This window comes from Ochotona curzoniae, unplaced genomic scaffold (genome assembly GCF_017591425.1).
Source record: "Ochotona curzoniae isolate NIBS_2020 unplaced genomic scaffold, NIBS_Ocur_1.0 contig_64, whole genome shotgun sequence".
NCBI lineage: Eukaryota > Metazoa > Chordata > Mammalia > Lagomorpha > Ochotonidae > Ochotona > Ochotona curzoniae.
Genome location: NW_024466502.1, coordinates 20,975,020 through 20,993,889, shown reverse-complemented (window position 1 = coordinate 20,993,889; position 18,870 = coordinate 20,975,020).

Genomic DNA, 18,870 nt, shown 5'->3' with positions numbered 1-18,870 from the left:
TCTTGACAGAGAAAAGTAATAACACCAACCAAAACCAAAGACAAATCTGAAAAACATCTCAGTTAAAGAACAGCAGAACGGTAAATCAATGAAACAACTTACATTAACCCTAAATGTAAATGACTAAAACTCATCAAGCAGATGTCAGAGTTGTAGACTGGATCTAAAGTCCAAACCCATCTATTTGTTGCCTACAGGAGAAGCATCTCACCAACAAAGGTCATCGGGAACTATATATCATGAATTTTGATGTTTTGTTTTTATTTTTGTTTCTTCAAAACATATATTAAACTCTTCATTGCCTAGTAAGGAATCATTTTATTCAAGAAGATTCTTGATTTTTCATTTCTTTAGCGACACATTGGTCATTTGGTAACATGTTATTTAACTTCTTGGTATTGTAAATTTCTATTTTTCTCCCTGTTGTTGATTTTGTTTTGTGGCTTTTCATTTAAGGGGATGTACAGTAACTATGTAATGGAGACTGTCATTATCCAGATGTGAGTATACAATGCAGGGTGCATCTCTATGTCCAGATCAAAGATGGACTCCTAATGAAACTGTTGAATATATCTCAACAATAAGATGCTCAAATCTCCGCCTCTGTCCATATCTACAATGATGGACATATGACTGGTTATGCAGGACTATATTATTGTAGTAATACAGGAGAAATCTATGGGGGGAGTAGACTGGGAGAGGTGGGAAACGGAAAAATCCCAGAGGCTATGTAAGTGTCTCATGAAATAATAATGACAATTTTAAAAAGGGATACAAATTATAAACTAAAATGCTATCGAGTCCGAAATGGCTGGGGCCTCCACGGTAGAGGCTTGAGTCACTCCTCACTGGCAATAATGTCCTGATATGTGATTATGGCCATCTCTTCCTAATTTGAAATCAAAAAACAACTTTCATTTTTGTGTTCTCAAACTTAAGATGTTTGTCCATGACTGTGGAACATTCAGGAGTTGTCTGTTAATTAGAAATTGGCAATAAGTCTTTATCATATAAACACAATAGATCAATTTCTCGTCATTTTACCTGGTAAGAACAAGTATAACAAGCAGCAACTCATCTCACATATTTTTCTTGAGCTGTTGTATCCCATAATCAAAATCAACATTGATTTTCCAGTCAGAAAAGGAAATCAGGTTAACAAAGCGAACTAGTATTTTCAAAATACAATCAGATATGTAACTTAAACTGAATATTAAAAATCTCTCTGGGCCCTACATACCAGGTCTAACAGTTTTCGTAAATTTCTACCTTGTTGCCACAGCATGAGCTGAGGTTCAAAAGCAACTAGAAAATGGAGCTTTCTTTCTGAAACTTTATTAATCCTGAGCCTTAGGACGGTCAATATGTTCCTTCTTAGAATCTTGGATACGTGCTTTAGGGCATTGCTCTTGTTAATTTGTGCTTTGGAACAAAACTGGAGCTAGCACTTACTTCGGAGATAGTGTGAATAAATTGGTTAGAGGCAATGGCATCCAGATCCTGCACCTCTGGAATTTGTAAATCACAGCCTAACAATTTGATGGGTACTCCTAAACCTGTCTCTCCTGTCATATACATTCTTTGGAATTATTTGTATGTTAACTACGCATGAAATGTTGACCCAGAAGTCCTAGAGACATCTCACATTCAACTTGTCTCATATGTATTTCCCTAAATCTGCTACCCTTTTGGTTTTCTGCATCCTGACCAATGACTTACTCTCCCCATGGAATTCCAAGGCAGAAACCTAATCACCATTCTTGATTCTTTCCTTTATTCAGCATCTATATCCAACAAATCTCCTTTAACCATCACTTCTACTTCTAAAATGGCTATGAATCTGCTCATTCCTCCAACCACTATCCTCATTTTCTCTCTCTTGGATTATTGTCATAGCTCCCCAATGGGTCTGTCCGTCTCCAGGGTAACCAGTCTCCATTCCACTCACTGAACAGTGCCAGAGCGTGCTTTCTGAATAACAATCCTGATCTTGTCACTCACACAATTAAAATCCTCCAGTAGAAACCAGGCACTAAAACCATGGAAATTCAAACTCGCAGCACAGCCTACAAAGGTTGTTTTTGATCTGACTCCCGTGTCTTTCATCTATAACCCTAGACTACCCTTCTTGCACTTCTCACAGTTTGCCTTCATGTAATGCCCTCTTGTATTTCCACAGCTTTCCACATGCAGTTTCCATGGCTGGGGACACCCTTTCTCTTTTCCACTTGTGAAACACCTCCTCATCATTCTAGATGAAGCTCAGATGGGACCTCACCTGGCTCTTCCCTGTGGTCCTCTGTGTGTATTCCAGGTAATGCGCACCTTCCCATTTTGATTTTTGCTTCATTGTATTTTAATTCTCTATTTGTATATTTATTTCTGTGAATTCATTAGAACATTGTCTTTGCATTCTGAGCATTTAGCAGAGCACTTGACAGTAGAGTGAGAACTCAGAATGTGTTTGCTGAATACGAATGAAGACCCAGGCAGCTAGTTCCAGTTGAAGTACAGGCAACTCAATGTCCTTTGAGACTTTGTCCTCATTTGGAAAATTAGGGACTACAAGATCTATATTCCCCTGCTGATATAAGGATTAAATAAAACATGAAAATATTTAGTAAACTGTAAATTGATTTATTTGTAGAAGTGTGTCATATTTCAAATCTTAGTATTGCAATCCCTTACACAATGTTGTATCTTTAAAACAACCAATTTCTCAATGCTTGTGGCATGTAAGGACACTTTACAACGCATAGACTGTCTTCCCTCTAGTCTTCTCCTGTTGAATTTGTTCTCTAAAGTCTGTCTATAGATTTCAATTCTTGTCCAACCCTTTTTTTTTATCTCTACCTAAGCAGAATAGTACCCTCCTCTCTGGCAGTCTAAGCATTTGGTAGTTGCTTCTCTCCGAGTTTGCATCACTCTTTCTGGCTTTTGTTTCTATGTTTGTATTTTCACATGTGCAACTGTGACCTCCTTAGGGTATTATCCCATTTTTTTCTAGGGACTATTATGTCTATTTTCTCAGTGTTTGCCTCCCTGTAAAGTAGATACCTCTTGGATTCCCAGACCAACCTGAGAACCACATAGATAAAATATTCAGCCAAAACCAGATCCATGGCCTAGGTTTGATAGACAGGAAACAATTCATGAATTGTCCCCATCGACCACCTGACTTCCGTGTGGGGCTCCAGAATGTGGGAAGTTCCCCAAGTTGCTGATGTTCCTGGCATTTTGTAACTTATTTTCGTGCTTTAAATAGATTCGGTGTCCTTGATTTCCCTCTTCCTAGCGACTCTCAGTATGAGGCTTGGCAGACTGTTTCTCTGGTTCACTTTTTACTAATATGGGAAGCCTTGCTGAGGAACCCTGAGCTATTCAGGGACACATCTCCTGGATGCCAGCCAACAGCCTTCCTGGGTCCTTTCCCCTCCTCTTCCCCTGCCTCTGCCTCTCGGTTTTCCCTTCCTCCACTTCCTCCTGTATCAACAGTGTTTTAAAAAAGCAGCCAGTTTTCCATGAGGATTTGCTCAAGGTTAGGCATTATGCTACACACCCTGCTTACATTCCGTCATCTTTCCTTGCAACAAATCAAGGATGATGTCCCTTTTTTTAAAGGAAAGTCAGTTGAGCTCAGAGAAATCACATGGCTTGGCAGACATTTGAAACGACACGTGACTGCTGGAGTCTAAAGCTCAAGGCTTCACACAGGTGAACTTCTGTTCTTGTGGCATTGCAAATCGCACCTCTCCTATTCCTGCCTGCCTCCTGGGTCCGCCTCTGAGCCCTGTGCCCAACCAGAGAGGCACAGCTTTGCCTGCATGGCGACCTAGATGATACGGCCAGCTACATGTCCTTCACCACGCCCCATGGCATCTAAGGGTCAATCTCTTTCTGCCTCTTTATTCTATTTTAATTTAAACACAAGGTCTGGCCTTCACCACCTCTGTTGTGTGAGAGACAGCAAGAAATGTGACTTACCTATCTTTTTGTGCTTAAATTCTGCCACAAGTGGGTGACCCAGAAATCCTTTAAATACATAAGTGGATTTTATCAATGTAATAATAATAGCTGAAATACAAATGAAAGCAACACTTAAGACATTAAAGGCTACGATGATACTTTGTTCACTTTCTTCCCTACCAAGTTTTCTTGTCTACATGCCTAGGAAATAGTCCCTTAGCATGACATAAAGTATTATTAACGGATAAAATATATTTATACTTTTTCTGCTTTAAAATATTAATGAATTGTTAATGTGTTTATTTATTTTCATGCTATTTATACTAGTTAAAAGCAAAAATATCCTAAATATTCAACAGTAGCAAGGAGTATTGCTTCTTAGGTGCCTGACCAGGTCAGAAACTACATGTGAATCCAAACAACACATGGCCTCGAGCACCGCTTAGCATCTTCAGTTTTCTATTTTAGCATTTGGCAAACAACACTGCACAATATCTCCTCGCCATCTTTTTTTTTTTTTTTTTTAAAGAAAAGCTTGCTTATTTATTTTTAAGGTCAAAGTTACAGAAAGAGAGAGATTGAGAGAGAGAGATCTTCCATCACAACAACTAAGGCTGGGCCAGGATGAAGCAAATGAGCTCAATGAGCTTGGGCTATTTTTGCAAGGCCATTAGCTGGGAGTGCTGGACTAGAAAGAGAGCAGCCCATATGCAAACAGATATTCATATTGGATGCCCTGTTGGAGGCAGTGGCTTGATCTTCTGAGTCACATCAGCTCCTGCCTTATAGAATTATTGAAAACTAAAACATAATTAAAGTTAGAATGTACTGCCACGTTCAGCACATAGTAAACTCTCATTCATTTAAAAAGATATGTAGCTACCTTTATCATGATCTAATTCTGGTATTCTTTCCTTACTAATATATATATTTATTTATAATATATTCTGTATATAATAATATATGAATATAGAAGTATATATATATATTTATAAAAAAGCCAATAGAGCAAACAGTGAATGCCATAAATGTACTCATGCAGAGACTATTGCTATTAATATCTTGCTAAATATTTTCCATAAACTTTTGTATAATTTCCAAATATACTTTCATGTTATTGAAATGTGTTCTCTTGTACAGTGAGATCATGCCATGTGTGATTCATTATAACCTACTATAACTAATTTCAACAAACTGTCATTTGGTGGGCATTTACGTTATTCTAAATTTTTGTTGTAAAACAGTGCAAAACAAACTGAAAGTAATTTATACATTTAAAGTAACTCCTATTTCTAAAAACTGACAAAAATACTTATGGGCATATACTAGTTGTAAAGCATTATACAACTGCCAATACCTTAAGAAACCTATTTGATCATCATTGAAACCTTATTTGCATATGGATTTGATTTTTTTTTTTTCAATACAGTGTTTTCCAAAACATTTGATTTAATTAAATGTCTTCTGGCACAGTCATGTTCTATCAAGGCAAATGTGAAACTTTGGCAGCAGCAAGAAGTGAAAGCCCAAGAGGTTTCCATTCCTCAATAAATCACTTCACTAAGGAGGATGGCAAGCTTTTGGAGAACCTCATTTTATTTTTAAAAAGATTATTTATTTAAATCCAGATTCTCTCTCTCTCACACACACACACACACACACAGAGAGAGAGAGAGAGAGAGAGAGAGAGAGAGAGAGAGAGAGAGAGAGATTTTTCCCTTGCTCGCGTGCTCGCGTTTTCCCCACATGGCTGCAGCAGACAGGGCTCAGTTAGGCATCAGCCAGGAGCTAGGAACTTTTTCTAGTCTCCCAAGTTGGTCCACGGGCCTAAATACTTGGGCCATCTTCCACTGCTTTCCCAGACTCCATAGTAGGGAGCAGAATTGGAAATGGCACAGCTAGGAAAACAACCAGAGCCCATTCAGGATGCTGGCGTTGCAGGTGGCAGTTCATGTTCCAACACTGATCTCTATGCTTTAAAGGAATTTGTTAATATATTAGAGTCCCAGGTCACAGGAAATGTATAATATTGTGACACAGCTCTTATCAACCAACAAGTCTCTTATTAATGTGATATGGTTATAAAGAGAACATATTCAATGTAGCTAATAAATACAGGTCTAAGAATGTAAAAATACTTGTTTTCTCCCTTCCTACCTTGCTGCTTCCCTCCAGTCCCCTTCCTCCCTTCCTTCCTCCCTTGCTTCCTCCCTCCTTCACTCCCTCCTTGCCTCCCTCCCTTCCTCCCTCCTTCACTCCCTTCCTGCCTCCCTCCCTTCCTCCCTTCCTTCCTCCCTCTCTTCCTCCCTCCCTTCCTCCCTCTCTCACTCACTCCCTCCCTCCCTTCCTGCCTGCCTTCCCTCCCTTCCTCCCTCTCTCACTCACTCCCTCCCTCCCTTCCTGCCTGCCTTCCCTCCCTTCCTCCCTCCATCCCTTCCTTCCTCCATCTCTTCCTTCCTCCCTCCCTCCATCCCTCCATTCCTCCCTCACTCCCTTTTGTGCCTCCTTCCCTCCCTCCCTCCCTTCCTGCCTGCTTTCCTGCTTCCTCCCTCCTTCCCTCCCTTGCTTCCTCCCTGTCTCCCTCCCTGCCTGCCTTCCTTCCTCCCTCCCTCCTTCCCTCCCTTCCTGCCTGCTTTCCTGCTTCTTCCCTCCCTTCTTCCTTCCTCTTCCTCTCTCCCTCCTTCCTCTTCCTTTCATTCTTTCATGAACAGCCTGAAATGGTGGCATTTCAGTTTTAGATCTTGTGAAACAGCTTATGAAACAGTTACTCAGGTAATGAAATCACTTTCAGGTGGGAGGAAGGATTGCCAGTTAATCCAAAATTCCAATAATTCATCTTGAATTCTTTCTAGACAAGGTTAAGGACAAGTAAGTCAAGACATAAGTAAGTGGTAATCATGTCCAATGGATCACATCATTTTTGACCTGCATGAACTTATTGAATTCTTTTTCTCGTTGTAAAATGTGTTACATTAATAAACTCTGAATACCTGTTGCCAACATTGGGATTCTGAGGAGGAAGGGGAAAAATAAATTAGCTGTTACTCCATTTATGAACTAGCTGACTACAACAGCAAATGGTTAATCTTTCCTGCTGCAGGGAAGAGCTTTTCCCAAGTGACAGGCCAAAGAGTTACTGTCCAGAGCAGATGCTTTTTCCAATCAGTTTCTCCTTATATTGCTTTTTGAATGGAGAACTGTGCAGACTTGCCTAGTGAACTTATCAAATTTGCTTTAATCCTTTGCCTGAAATAGTTCTATTTCTTAAAATCATGTCCAGGAACTTTAGAAAATAGGCTTCTCTAGCAACAAGTCCAGTTGATCGACATTTAGGCTTCAGTGGCACAGGAAAATGTAACCAGTCAGTGCTGTGAATACCCACGCCTACCTGATTCATCCACTGGATTCAGCTGGGTTCCAGTGCTTTTGTTTCACGTTCATTTAAATTCCTATCAGGACACAAAATCCTGAACATCACCCAAAACAAAACCAAATAAAACCAAACAAAACCAACCAACCAAATCGGGGGAAAATAGCTTAGGCACAGATACAGCAAGTCACTTGATGAAGAAACAAAACAAGCCATTTATTTGCTGCTTATTCTTCCTTAGTGTATAGGTAAATTTTTTGGGTTTGAGTTTCATAGCAGTTATAAAACTCCACATGTTCACTTTTGCTTATTTATTTCCTATTTTACTTCATGGAGCGATACTGAAAATGCAAAAAAAAATTAAATCATGATGTTCTTATTTCATATTCCCTCTGTCCATTCAAATAAAAATGGAAATCCCATTTTTCTTTTGTAATTAGGCTTTTGGTCCATAAACCTAAAATTCTCATTTTTTCTAGCCTCAAATAAGGGATTTTTTTTTCTATAAATAAAATGATTCTATGCCAACTGTATAGTATATGAATATGCAAATATTTGGGTCTTCATTTTCAAAGACTGAAAATGCAAATTAATTCCAATTTTAGGAAATGTAATTATGTTGCAAGGGAAAATCCTAAAATTGTCATTTGAGATAAGCTGTTGGGTTTTACTTGTCTATTGACTGCATGTGTACCCACTAGTTTTAGGCTTTCCTGTGGGAGGGAAGGAGATTGCAAGTGAATCGGTTACAAGTTATGTATCATTTCTAACAGACATTGTGGTAAGCTGGAGAAATAACTGCTTTCATCGAATGTGACAGAGGTTTCTGGTTCTCTCCACAGGGCCAGATCTGATTCTCTTCTGTAAGAACAGAAAGCCTACTCTGGTGTTTGACATATGGCTGCCGGATTAAGATCACATTTCCCAAACTCCCCTTAGAGTCATGGCTTTGTGACAAGTTCTAGATGTTTGAGTTCAACTTCCAGAACAATCTTTGTCCCCTCCTTATTAAAGGTGGGACTGGTGGCTGAATAAACCCCCGTGAGATGTGAGAGTACAGATGCCTTCCCGGGCTGGTAATCCAGAAAATCTACAAATATCTTGTGTGACTATGGACTCAGCTATCCCAAAGTGCCTCAATGCACGCTTTCATGTATCAAGGTTATGCTTTAGGTAGTTAGAATCTCTGTTACAGCAGACAAATATAAATCCAAGTGGACCAGAATTTGATGCTTAATGGCTGGATTTTAACTGTGACAAAATGTAAAATATGAGTACCAAAGTTTCAGATAACAGAAGCTAGTTTTTGACTTTTGGGCTGTGACAAAGCATATGTTGCTGTAATGTACTAAAGGAAAGAGTGTGCTATCACAATGTTAGGGGAAATTGTTAGAGACTATTGAAGACATTGTTTTATGTGAGTTATTTCTTGTTGTGTTAACAGAATCTATAACAGCATTAAACTTGGGCATGAACTAATCATTCTGGTAGCAGCTACATCCTGCAATACAATGTGATGAGTATCCAACAATCTCACATTAGTAAGTTAATGTTCAGTACACACATGTACTCCTTACTATGTGCCAGGCACTGCTTTAGTGTTGTCTCTTTTTAAGCAACTTATTCATGAAAGAATGTAGCAAAGTAGATATTATTTGCAACCTCATTTAGATGAGGCCCAGACAGGTTAACTTACTTACTAATCACACAGCTCACAAGAGAGAAAACTGGTTTGCTAAGCTGTCTGACACTTTAAGATCTATATTAATAGTGCTATAATAGTCAGTGATTTCAGTCCTTATCTGATTGGGAAAACTAGTTGTTTTTGTGACGCAGACCAAAACAGTTCTAAGTAAGGATTTAAAAGTATCACATTTGGCCATTGCGCCCGCCATGGGTACATCAGCTCATGGGAGCAGGGAGGTCTGGGCTTGCATGGAGTCTAGGGGATAGCATCAGTGGGGGGTGTGCAGGGATCTGGGGGCTCACACTGAGGCAACCAGAGTGAGCCTCGGGATTTCCCCACTTCTTTGGTCCTGGGAGGGTTGAGAAGAAGGGAAGGGAGAGCCCTAGGTTAATATGCTGGTGCACTGTGCTGGTGAATCAGGCTGGGAAACTTTGAAGGTGCTAGGAACTTGAGTGGGCAGAGGGACAAGGTTCTAGGCAAACAGACATGCCAGGAGCTTTGGATGTTAGTAGTTTGGCACAGCTCCTGGCCAGTAAAACACCACAATGAAAGACTGGGATTTGGGAAACCAGGCTGGGGCACATGGACTGTGGAATGCCCAAGAAATGGAGTAAGGGGATGTGTGGGAGGGAAAACCCCTGAAGGAGTGTGTTGCATATGAGGAATTACTCAAAAGGGCTAGGCTACATCACTTGCCAGTGAGAGTTGGGACTGGGGGTGGGCCAGAACAGGCCAGGTAGAATCATCCAATATAACAGCAAAGGCCAAGACAAAGGATGGGTTTTGCTGAGCTGGATCAGAATAACCACTGACATGTGCACGATCTGTGGCTGGAAGATCTGGCCTGGAAGGGGAGCTAAGGAGACACACTGGCTGCGATTTGTTCCCATTGGGGATATGAGAACCAGAATGTTAGTGGAGATCTGGGATGGACGGGTTGAAGTAACTCGTGGCATGGGAGTGGACTGGGTCTGGGGTGCACCAGACTGGGCTAGACTCCAGCACATACTGGTGGTAATGAAAGCCAAGTTGGGTGTAGGATGGGCTTGGCTAGGTCTTGGCACCTGCTGCATAGCTTGAGAGCTGTGTCTGGCCATGAGCCAGATGTGTCTTGGCTGTACCACGCAATAGTAAGAACCAGAATGGCTGTGGGCCACTTAGTCAAGGCCACTGTTACTGCCAGGATAAGAGGTGGACTAAGTCAGTCTGGGCCGAAGACACACAGGTGTGCATAAGATCTGCCACTGGGAGGAGACCTCATAGAGGAGTTTGTGGAACTTCTCTTTCAGAATGCAGTCCCTGCAGGTGAGTGCAAGAACCAAGGCTGGAAGCAGCCCAGACTAGGCAAGGTTACAGTACCCACCAGAATACGTGTGGGTCAGGCCCGGGGGGTAGGCTAGACTGGGTCAATTTGTAATGTTCACTGGCAGCTCTGAGAACCAGGATGCTGTGCAGGCTATGTCAGATCAGGCCGCAAAAGTCAGTTCACATTAGGGCCAGGATTAGGGGTTGGTTGGGCTGAATTACGCTGCAGCACTGACCAGCATGAGCTGGAATCAGGTGAAGATTTGGTCAGGCCTAGCTACAGCACCTGCCAGCAATTGCTGAGGTGAGGCAGGCCATGACAGACTGGGTTGCAGCATGCACCAGCACATGTGAGACTCATGGCAGGAAAGAGTGAGTATAAATCCAGCACAGGGGCCGTGGGGGCTCACCTGCTGAGCTATTGCTCCTACTGGTGAAAGCGGAAACTGATATTGGGCATACACCACGCCAGGCAGGGCTACATCTGTTGGCCTGCATGTGAACTGGGTTTAGGGATAGCAGGCTGGGTTAACCATCTGTATCCACTGGTGGATGCATGAGCCAGAGTAAGTGCAGGATGGTTGGGCTTTGCCCCAGCACTGGCTGGCAAGTGCTGGGACCTGAGGGGCAAATTCTGTCAAGATAACTGCAGAACCACCTGGAGACTGCACGATCGAGGACTGGGAATGGGTCTAGTAGGGAAACTATGGGCACATCTTTAATGGACTACAACTCGCACTGGTGAGCATGAGAACCAGGACTGGGGGTTGGCCTGGATAGATAGGTGGTGGCATCCACTGGCAGTAAGTGTGGGCTGGATAGTGAGGTCAGTTTGGTTGAACTAGGATCAATGTCTATTGATATATATGAGAGCTGAATGGGATGTGGGACAGACTGGACCAGTCTGTTGCACATACTGGTAAGCAAAAGGACTTATTGGGGTCACTCCAAATGGGCTACAGTTACTGCTGGTGTATGTGAGAGCTGAGTGTGTAGTGACCTGGTTGCGCTGGACCACAGCATCCATTGAATTACACTGAGATGGGGCAGGAGACAGAACTGACCCAGCAATTACAACCAGTGTGTGCATAGACTAATGTGGGTGACAGACTATGTCAGGTAATGGACCTTGGAAGTATTTCCTCATTCTTGGATTGGTGAGACCAACATCATTTCTGGACTATCTAAACTGCTTAAGCAGAACCCTAGGAGCATGCTCTGCATTGGTGATCCTGGGATGACATTTGGTGACCATTTCCCATCCCAGGGTACTGAGGCACTTGGGAGATGATATGTACATCAACTATGTACACATTATTAAAAAAATAGGTCTCAAACTTATCAGAAGATAAAGACAGTACCTCTGAGCCTTTGCCAACATCTGCACCTAACAGATATCTGTGACATTTTGTAGCACTAGTCATAATAGCCAAGATATGGAATAAATCTGAGTGAAAGAAAATGTGGTTGATATACATGATGGAATATTAATGAGCCATAATGAAGAATGAAATCCTGTCATTTTCAGCAAAATATATGGAAATGGAAACCATTTTCCCAGTTAAAATAAGCCAGGTATGTAGTCACGTATATATGGAGGTAAATTTGACTTCAGAGAAGTATATAGAAGAATATGATTTCTAGGGAAAGATGTGAAGAGGGTGGAAAGAAGATAACTAATGGATGCCAAGGTGCACAAGGATAGCAGGAATGACTGACAGCATTCTTTGGCACAATTTGACAGCTACAAATGATGTAAGTGTTTCATATTTGCAAATAACTAGTTTGCAAGAGCTTTTGAAAATTGTATTTACTTGCTTGAAATGCAGATTTACAGACAGGGAGGGAGAGACAGAGATCTTGCATTTGCTGTTTAACCCCCCAAATGGCTGTAAATACCAGGACTGGGGCATGATGAAAACAGAGGTCTGGAACTCCATCTAGTTTTCCAATAGGATGACAGAAGCCCAAACTTTTCGGCCATCTCACATTGCTTTTCCAGTCTCATTAACCAGGAACTGTATTATCAGTAGAACATCTGGGCCTGGCGTGGTTGTTCAATGACTGAATCCTCACCTTGCAAGCCCTGGGATCCCATATGGATGTTGGTTCATGTCCCGGCTGCTACACTTCCATCCAACTCTCTGCTGGTGGCCTGGGAAAGCAGTAGAGGACTGTCCAAAGCTTTGGGCTCCTACACTCCCATGGGATACCTGGAAGAAGCCCTTGGCCTCAGATTGGCTTAGCTCCAGCCTTTGTGGCCATTTGAGGAGTAAACCAGCAGGCTGATTTGTCTCTCTGTCTCACTTTCCACAAATCTGATTTTCATTTCCAACAAAAATAAAGTAAAGAAAGAAAGAAGTGGAGCACCCAGATCTAGAACAGGTGTCTATGGGATGCTACCACACACTTTCCCCCAAAGTGTTTCCTTTTTTTCCCTTTTTTTAAAAAGGATTTATTTATTTTTATTGGAAAGTCAGATATACAGAGAGGGCGAGAGACAGAAAGATCTTTCATCTGTTGATTCACTCCCAAAGTGACTGCAAAGTCCAGAGCTGAGCTGATCTGAAGTCAGGAACCAGGAGCTTCTTTCTGGGTTTGGGCTGTCCTCAGCTTTTCCAGGCTACAGGCAGGAAGCTGGATGGGTAACAGGATAAGTGGGACACAAACTGGAACCCATATGGGATAGTGGTACTTGCAAGGCGAGGACTTTAGCCACTAGGCTACCATGCCGGGCCCAGTGTTACTTTCTTATAAGATTATCTTATAAACTTTATTTATATGAAAGCCATAATGGAATAGAGAGAGAGAGGAAGAAATATATGCAGAGACCTTGCATTTATTAGATCTTTCTGCAAATTCCCCAAATGTCCCAATAGTCATGTCTAAAGCAGGTTGAAGCTTCATTGCAGTCTTGCACACAGATGGCAGGGCTCCTAGTACCCTCAGCTGCTTTCTCCAGCACATTAACAGGGGGTTGGAACAGAATAGAATCTGCCATGACCCAAAATGACATTCTAATATGAGGTGAGCTGGCATCGCCAACAGCAGTTTAATGTGCTGCACCATAGAGTTTGGCTCTCTCAGTGAGTATTTTGACTTTTTTCAACAAAAATGAATGGGCAATTTTTAAGGTGGTTGATATAATGGTTATCCTTATATTGCTGATTACACATTGTACACATGCATTGAAAGGCTACAGTACACTCTACAAGTATATACAATTATAAATCTATTTACACAGATGAAATAAAGAGGAAATGCAGGTGGTCAAAGACACTGTGATTTGCCTTATAATATCTGTCCTCCTCTTCGTTCACATAAAGTTGAGATCCTGAAAAATAGTAACATAAGGTTTAATTTCCAGCCTGATTCACAGCTGCCTAATGGAGAAACACATTTCTGACTAATGCAGGTTGTGCAGAATTTATGTGTATAATTTTTGAAGCATGTCCTTAAAGGAAGAGGACTCTTTTCCCTTGGGATATGGATCTACTGGGTGGCTGTCCATTTTGGTGGGCTGATTAGAGCCCCTCCCCTGTCTCTGAAATATATTCTTGTCCCAGTCCCTGGAACCTGTAAATGTCACTTTATGGGACAGATAAGGACTTTACAAATCTGATTAAAGTGTGATCTTGGGAGAGGGATATTACATTGGATTATCCAGATGGCACTCGTCTTCGTCTGTTTCTTGCTACTGCAACAAATTAGTTTGCATAAATAATTAGCAAAAGAAATCTGTTTGGGTCATAATTTTGGAAGACAGGAGGTGCTAGAACATGCCTCTGACAGCCAGGTAAGGACTTAGTGTTACATTGTTTCATCACAGGAGGTAGAAGGGCCTCTGAATGCAGGAAAAAGAGAGGAAAGAGGAATTGAACGCTTCTCCTTTATAACCGCTCTTACAATCATGGTTTTAATTCATTCATGAGAGCAGTGTCCCTATGTCCTCATCACCCATTAAAAGACCCCTCTGGTGCCCGGCATGATAGTGTAGTGATTAAAGTCCTCGCTCCCTGCTTATAGCCTGAGAAAGCAGTCGAGCACGGCCCAAAACCTTGGGACCTTGCACCCATGTGAGAGACCTGGGAGGAAGTTCCTGGTTCCTGGCTTTGGATTGGCTCAGCTCCAGCCATTACGGTCACTTGGGGGAGTAAACCACTGGACAGAAGACTTTCCTCTCTGTCTCTCCTCCTCTGTATATCCGCCTTTCCAATAAAAATAAATAAATCTTTAAAAAAAATCCCTTCTGTAATGCCATCGCAGTGGCAGTTAAATTCAAACGAGTTTTGGAGGGGGGCATTTTTACCAGTGAGCCCTGAAAGCAATCACCAGCATCCTTACAGGAGAAATGCAGAGGGAGATTTGACCCATTCAAAGACAAAAAAAAAAATAATGTGAGCAGGGAGGCAGAGGTTGCAGCACTGTGGTCATATATCAAAGGAATAACAAATACAGAAGTTGGCAAGGCAAGCCACGGATCCTCCCCAGAAATCCTTGGAAAGAGGACAGTCTTCTTACTTGAGATCAGTGACACTGACTAGAAGTGTGTGTTCTCTAGAACTGAGAGAATAAATCTTTGGTGCTTTGAAGCAGCAAGTTTGTGGTCATTTACAGCAACCCCAGCAAATGAACACATCTGCCTCAGCCAAGGACGAGAAACTGCATGACAAAAATGGTGGAGTGAGGATTTGAACATGATTGAGTTGCCAGAGAATTATGAAGTCTCTAAAATATTCCTTAAATTTCTTTATCAAACTTTTAAGTATAAGAACGTGATAAAGTCCTGCCTTCTTTGAGTCATGATTATCTGGTGTTTCTGTACAAGGTAGCCAAACTCAAAAAACAAACACAAATTATGTCATTGAACCTTCTGTCTTCAAGCCAAGATATGATGAAATCATACAAAACAAATGAATTTCTACTCTGGCGTTGAAAGTTAGTATTAACTTTTCCATGTAGCAGAAGGAGGTAGCACCACTCATTTGCCTGCATGACTGGAGTCAACATTTATGAAAGATATTTCCCTGCAAAAAAGGCTTTAAAAGTCAGAGAACTGGTTTTTGGTATTGTTATAAAGAAGCATGTTACCTTACAACATGTATGCTTACTGGAACATAGAAATTCTGGGTATTCTTAGCCACATTGAAGAAGGGTTGACAATGTGCATCTTGGAAGTCGATCTTGATGGGGAATGTTGTGCAGGTAACTGTTCGTTTTGCTTATTTATTTGTTTATTAACATGGGATTTGCTTTGGTTTCAGATACAAGGTTCACCATCTGGAGGAAGTTATGTAAGCCTCAGTTTCCCCACAGGCAAAGTGGAACTATCTGACAGAATTGAAGATGAATGAGATAAGACTGTCAGAATACTTTACTCACTATTGGGGTTCAGTAGTTGAAAACTATTATTAGCTATTGTAATGCAGCATATTCATTATGGAACTCAGAAAAGAACTAATGAATATTAATTTTGAGACAACTATCAGAAGGAAATTTGGAAGGTCAAGTTTAGATATTACAGTAATCCATCTCTAGCAAATGTTTGCTTTTTACAAAATTTTGCTTTGTTCAAAGGAACGTTTTCCTATATGACTTTTGGGCCACCAAAGGTGTCTTGTTTTTATAAGGTATGACCAATTAGACGTTAGTTTGAAAGCACTTAATAGAATAATTGGTAGTTGAGGAGCAGCAGGAAAGTTGGAGTGAAAACAAAAACCTGGAAAGGTTTCAGCAATACAACTTTGAGCAAGATCAGGAGTTAAATGGGAAGAAGAAGAAGTGAAACAGGTGTAAGGAAGACCAAGAGAGAAAAGTAGAGTGGTTTAGGGAATGATAATACTGCAGGAAATTCCAAACTGGATACTAGAAAGCCTTTGAACTTGAATTAAGTTTGAGAATACCTACTCAGCTCTAGGTTATGATAGGATTTGCCTCAAATCTCACACACCTAAATTATTTTTAGATCTGGGATGATTGATGGTAAGAAGTCAGCAACTGGGAAAAAAAAATCAGGAAGCCATTTAAAATGGCCAAAGACCACGCAGGTTGGATAGGTGGGATGGAAAGACATCAAAAATGAGACTGAGCTACTTGCTGTTGTTGTTCTAGGTACACTAATGTGCTTGTCGCCTGAAGCTATACACATATCCAACATCACTAATTGTTCTTTTACATGAGAAATATGAAGTAACTTTCCCATCTAAGATCAAATACTTGATAATATTAATAAATCAGGCGTTCTAATATAAAATAGTAAGATATATTAAAATTCCCATTCCTTGTGTTACACAATAATGCTGATATCTTTACTACTGTTTCTTTTTTAGATAAATTTTGCTTTTTCCCTGGTTTTGTCTTCATGGAAGGACAATGGAAGTATGTCAAATATAAAAAATTCTTTAAGAAACATGGAGATGATTATGAGTCTTCTGGCCTACGTTACCCCCTCCTCTTATGGGATAACATTTCTCTCCCTCCATGAATGATATTCTATGGTGTTATCACTTTCATAAGATAATGGTGAATCCCAACTGGGCGGAATACTTCAGCAAAGGCAGAGGCTAATGTTAAATACAGTTCTGTCAGGATTTACTTCAATCTCTTTCTGATATGTCAAAGATGGGAATGAGGCTCCAAAGCAAACAGTAGAGCAACACCTGTACAACCCCAGAGAAGAAAACATGGCTTATTTCCAGTAACTCCAGATCATGTAGAAAACAACATTTAATCAGTAGAAAAGAGATTGATTTATAGATTAGAAATACTTCTGTGTGGCTTTGAACTCGATTGAATTTGTTATTTCTGGACTCTAAAGAATGTTCTAGTATCATGGTAATTTTTAAAAACTAATTTGTATATTATGGCCCAGTGCCTTATGTGGGGAATGAAGACTATCAATGCAAATCAAAAGTTAGAACTAAGTAGACCTCATCACTTCTTCTTCAGGGAAGAATACCCAATCCTGAGGTAGATTTGTTGGAAGGAAACTTGAGTACTTGCCACTAACATTCTCAAATCAATTTGCTGTTATGGCATGTGAATAACACAATTGTAGAATAAATAATTATCCTCATGAAGAAGGAAAAGAATTCATAGACTTTCTTCCTAACATCAAATAATGTAAGCTAGAAAATCCAATTCTCCAAACGATTTGGAGAAACCAAACAAATGGATTGGCCAATAGAAGAAAAAGAGGAGATCTTCTTTTGCTTATGAGAACTGTTTGCACTCAACAGACATAACATAGTAGATATCCCATGGAAAGTGTCCTATTTGGCTTCAGATTGGTGCACAGGCATTGAATGTTGCTGAGATGGCGGCAGGTGAAGTTGTATCTTCTGCTAACCTGTATCCTTTTGCTTCACTAATAGTGGCCAGAATTCTTGATAAATAATTGGTAAGTTTCTTGGATTTCTGGGTGTAGACTAAAATCCATAGATATGTATCACACTTGAAAGATAATATTGGCTTTAGTTAACAGAGGTGTATGACAGGCTGTTAATGTAATTTTGTATTTCTTATTTAATTTTTCAAAAACCCAGTTAGCCCAGATACTCCAAAATTATACTTGCCATTCCAGGTAATTTTTTTTAAACAAATGTCTCCTTCAGCTAATAATAATTTAATATTCAAAATGTGTTTAAACTAGGCATTTTATATGCAGTTAGTCCTGGTTTTAAATTTACAGGGTATCTTCAGTTATGCTACCAGACTTGACATACAAACAACAAAATTGTAAGAGGCTTTTGGTAATAGAAAAGATGGAATTACAAAACAGCAGCATCACATGAAATGTTTAATATCTGTCATGGTCAATGTGACTAAATGAAAGGAAAACTACCTCCAGTTTATAGTTCATCGGACTAAGTTAGAACAGAACTTCCAGTTGGTAAATATTCTAACTTCAGGCCACAGTCTTTGAAGTACAGGTCATATTCTTAAGCAACAACAATAAAATTCACGTCGGTTTTGAGTGTCCCATATCTAAGAAAAGGGAAAGTCACTTCGCCCCTCTTTCAGGGTTGTATCTTTTACCTGAGGGGCATTACAGAAGTACCTTCACATCCATGTGTCTGCTAGGATAGCCAGCACTTCAGATTCTCAGTCTCTAGCCCAAAAACATTGCCTCTGGAATGTCTTACAGTCCCTTATTCCCATCCAGGTCTCTTTTCGAAGTAGTTCTTTCAGTATTTGTTGCATGTCAACTCTAGGAAGCCCACACCCTTTTACTCCTGTTGTGAGAAATAGGAACAATTTCTTTCTAGTACCTTCTGCCTACACAGCCATTCTCCTTCTCATCCTCATTATCTCTGTCTCTTTGTCTGTCTGTCTGTCTGTCTCTCTCTCTCTTGCTCTCTTTCTCACCCCAACCTGGGAGCCAAGGAAGGAAGTGGAGGAAACGTACCTGGGATTTCAACGTTATCTCTGTCCAACTTGTCTCCTCCCATTTGTCTTGTCTTCTTTCCCATCCAAGTGAATTGCTTACTAGGCTATAGCAGAGAAGTGCTGATGTCTTGGGAATTTCTTACCATTTGTTTTG